At 42.5% G+C, this 4,810-nt stretch overlaps 1 pseudogene; it reads left to right on the forward strand.

Moving 5' to 3' along the window:
• Positions 1-1,475: 1,475 nt before the first annotated feature.
• On the forward strand, positions 1,476-2,898 carry LOC121041605 (TOM1-like protein 1; annotated as a pseudogene).
• Positions 2,899-4,810: the final 1,912 nt, after the last annotated feature.

Genomic DNA, 4,810 nt, shown 5'->3' on the forward strand with positions numbered 1-4,810 from the left:
AAAAGACATGAATAGACACTTCTCCAAGGAAGACATCCAGATGGCCAACCGACACATGAAAAAATGCTCAACATCATTCATCATCAGGGAAATACAAATCAAAACCACAATGAGATACCACCTTACACCTATCAGAATGGCTAACATTAACAACTCAGGCAACAACAGATGTTGGCGAGGATGTGGAGAAAGAGGATCTCTTTTGCATTGTTGGTGGCAATGCAAGCTGGTGTGGCCACTCTGGAAAACAGTATGGAGGTTCCTCAAAAAGCTAAAAATAGAACTACCCTACAACCCAGCAATTGCATTACTAGGTATTTATCCAACTGATACAGGTGTGCTGTTTCGAAGGGACACATGCACCCCAATGTTTGTATCAGCACTACTGACAACAGACAAAGTATGGAAACAGCCCAAATGCCCATTGATGGATGAATGGATAAAGAATATGTGGTGTATATATACAATGGAGTATTACTCGGCAATCAAAAAGAATGAAACCTTGCCATTTGCAACTATGTGGATGGAACTGGAGGGTATTATGCTAAGTGAAATTAGTCAGTGAGAGAAAGACAAATATCGTATGACTTCACTCATATGAGGACTTTAAGAGGCAAAACAGATGAACATAAGGGAAGCAAAACAAAAATAATATAAAAACAGGGAGGGGGACAAAACATCAGAGACTCATAAATATGGAGAACAAACTGGGGGGTGGGGGTGGGAAGGGGGATGAGCTAAGTGGGTAAGAGGCCCTAAGGAATCTACTCCTGAAACCATTGTTGCACTATATGCTAAGTAATTTGGATGTAAATTTTAAAAAACTAAAATTAAAAATAATAATAAAAAAAAAGTGCCCAGACTTTCTGTGAAAGGAGGTGTATCTGCTTGTCTGAAAGCAGTGGCCTGAGGGACAGGTATCTAATTTAACATACAGCAGGGGGTCTGCTGAAATACCCCCCAGGTATGGCTGCTGGCAGTGCCATCTTCCTACTTTCTTTCCGCCTTGCCCTGCTCACCAGCATCAACAGAGAGGAGCTCACACCAGCCTCAGGCACCCCAATTTTTGCAGCTGCCTAGATCTCACAGCTCGGGGGGCAGTGGAACTTACATGTGCGGGCCTTGTAGGACTGTTACCAATGGAGAAAGACTTCCTAACCAGCGACCACCTCAAGGTACAGCAAGAGGAACCTGGTCTTTCTGTGAAAGAACTAATAGCAGTGCACACTCTGAAAAGTTCAAGTCTGGAAGTTAAACTGGAACACCAATAATCTGAAGCATTTGGAACTGGTCACACATGAGCATCATGTGGGAATAGCGTCCTGTGCTACAAGATTCTGACTCTCCATTTCTTCCCAACCACTCTTTCCACCAAGAATGGCTTCTGTGGCTTGATCCCTAAGTGGTCTTCTAGGAAGACCATGTATGTTGACTGATGCCTACTATGAGATGAACAGAATCCTGCCTCTGAAACAATGTCGTATCTGTATCCTATAAGTGATGGACAAAACACCCCAAAATACAAAAAGGCTACATATGCTAGCATTCAGACAGAAGACTGGGGCCAGTTCGTGCACGTGTGTCATAATTAACACTGCCCATCATGGGCAAAAAAGATGCAATAAAAACTCTGAAGTAAAGGATTTCCCAAAACTACAATCATTAAGAAATCCAACTGACCTTGTCACTTACTGATCTGTGCACACAGAACTGTGGTCCCAGTTTTCAATCTCTGATTGTGAAGAAGGAATTCATTAATGATAATCTAGTTAAGCTGCTGAATCCCAGGTATATCTTGCCATTAGACATTCAGAGTAGACTCTTAAATTTCATTAAGATTTGGTCACAGCATCTCCCAGGAGGTGTGGATGTAAGCGAAGTGAAAGAAGTGTAGCTTGACCTTCTTAAGAAAGGTGTTCAGTTTCCTCCCTCAGATGCAAGGATGAAACAGTAAGACAAGAGACTTCTCAGATCTCATTGAATTCTACTGAACCAGCTCTTCTTTCTATAATTGTTCTCAAGAGCTCTACTATTACACTGGTCCCACAACAGATTGGACAACTGCACAGTGAATTAGATATGGTGAAAATGAATGTGAGGGTGCTGTCCACCATACTGATGCAGACTCACCATGTTCCTGGGTCTGAAAATCTTGAAGACATAGAGCTACTGCAGAAACTTTATATAAAAGATGGGTCAGGAGACACAGGATGGGATCATGGATGTGCTTGTGGTAGTGGAGAATGAAAATGTAACTGTTGAGCTAATTCAAGTGAATGAGGATTTAAATAATGCTATCTTTGGATATGAGAGATTTACTCAAAAACAACGAAGAGTTTTGGAGCAAAATAAGAACCAGAGGAAAGATGCCAATACCACCAGGGAAACTTAAGCCTCGTCCTGCGATCTCCTTGTCCTGAGTCCCAGACCTCCAATGCGTGGGGCCACTCTGGGAGAGCTCAGCCACTCTGGGACACGTACGCTCAGCTTTCAGACTTACACTTCAGCTCTCCAAATCCTGTTGTAACAAGCTGAAACCTACTCTTCATCCACAAGTAGATTTGCTAGCCTTGGCAAATACAGAAACATCCCTGTTTACCCAAAGGACCAGCCAAAATCTCCCCTCAAGTCTTACATATGAGAGTTTTCTGAAACATTCAAATGCAGTGTTACTATAGTTGGGTTAGTCTACAGACCATTCCAGCAACACTATCAAGCTGGAGACTGTCATCCTAGCCCAGCAATCACTCAGCGATGACGAAGAATGATCTCCAGCCACCCAATTACTACGAGGTAATGGAGTCTGACCCCTTGGCTCCTGCTGTCACTACAGAAGCTAGGTATGAAAACACTGATGCTTATCACCACAAAGGAGCTCAAAGCCACAGTGACTGCTGAGGTGAAAGTGGATGACTGGCCTGTTAACTACATTAGAGGTGCCGATTCTCTAAGAGGTAGACCCTGGGCAGCTCTGAAGCTCAGAAGACAAGACCTACTCACGAATCAAAATGGTGGAACACTTCTCCTCTGCAATAATGAGGTTTAGCAGAAGAGTAACAGTTCCAGAGTAACATCAGTGGTTCCTGACCACAGCACAAGGTGTATGTCATCTCAAAAGAACTTGGTTTAACATATATTCACTTTAAAACTTCAGCAGAGGGACGCCTGGGTGGTTCAGTTGGTTAAGTGTCCGACTCTTGATTTTGGCTCAGGTCATGATCTCATGGTTTGTCAGATCGAGTCCCACGTCAAGCCCTGTGTCGGCTCTGTAATAACACCACAGAGCCTGCTTGGGATTCTCTCTCTCCTTCTCTCTCTCTCTCTCTCTCTCTCTCTCTCTCTCTCTCTCTCTCTCCTGGACGTTCTCTCCCTCTCTCTCTCAAAATAAAAAATAAATAAACTTAAAAAAAATACTTCAGCAGAAGAAAAATTCATTGCACTAATGCCAACCAGTTTAGTTGCAGCATCTTATGGTTCACAGGCCTTCCTCCATTTAGAAGAGAAATAAATCATCACATACTGAGAGAAGGGTAGATGAAGATTCTTTTATTACAAAATAATAAGACTACTGAATACCTTCATTTAACCAACGTTGAATATAAACGTCAATTCGTACTTCTTTATACATAATACTCTTATTTAGAATGACGACTTGGAAAAGCCTGGATGATACAGTTTAATTATATTTCAGGTATCCCAAAGAGGTCACTGGGCTCTGTATCAGGTTGCCTTTGATTTGTTATGATTCTCTTTTATCCTTTATAATACTGAAAGTTCATTTTCCCCCCTTTTTGCCACAATTTAATATTTCTATTTGGAAACAAAGACTACTGAGAAACATTCAGAATAAATTGTGATTTGTTTATGTCACAAATTACAATAACAAATAAATTACTATTAAAACCCAAAAATGTATATTCACCCCATGTTCATGAAGTACAAACCTCTATTATGTCTGGTATAGAAAAAGTGGGTTGACATCTCAGTTCAGCTACGTCTGTGCCTTAAAGTAACACTTGAACTTCCCAAGATTCTGCTTCTTCACCATAAAACAAAGATAACAGTATTTACTACATCTTCCTCAAAGGGTTACTTAAAGAGGCAATGGATGTGAACCCACTTTATAAACCACAAAATGCTATACAGATAGAGCTTCTACTATTTGGCACAGAGTAAGTGCTCAAAAGATATATGTTGAGTGGATAAAGGAATAGGGTTCTAATTCCCTCACCTTCCAGCGAGAGTTCATGGCTGCTGGCTTCCTTCCAGCACACCGCCCGGTCTGGGTCTCAGTTTCGAAGTTTGTGTAAGAAACAGGAGGATTTAGCATGAAGCAGAGGGAGGCACACGCTTTGCTGTGACAAACAGCACAGAAAAAGACCGGAATTCTCTCCCCTGAGGTTATACCAGGAGAGATCTCCAGAAGCAACTGCTATCATTGTCTGGTTGAGTCTAAAAAAAAAAATAGCTCTTTATCAACAATGCCTCAACAGACATTATTTTTATAACATGCTCCAATGTTCGAGCAGAAGCGATTCAACAAGCTCTCCCGGCAAGCCGACTTGTTTTCAGGTATCTCCAAAACAGTCTCAGAGGGTGCGGGTCTGTGGGCCCCTCCCCATAGATCTAAAATCCCAGGCACCTAGGTGGTTCAGTCGGTTGAGCGTCTGACTTCGGCTCAGGTCACGATTTCGCGTTCTGTGGGTTCGAGCCTCCCGTAGGGCTCTGTGCTGACAGCTCACAGCCTGGAGCCTGCTTCCAATTCTGTGTCTCCCTCTCTCTCTGCCCCTCCCCTACTCATGCTCTGTCT

This window comes from Herpailurus yagouaroundi, unplaced genomic scaffold (genome assembly GCF_014898765.1).
Source record: "Herpailurus yagouaroundi ecotype Mexico unplaced genomic scaffold, PumYag 28, whole genome shotgun sequence".
Taxonomy (NCBI): domain Eukaryota; kingdom Metazoa; phylum Chordata; class Mammalia; order Carnivora; family Felidae; genus Herpailurus; species Herpailurus yagouaroundi.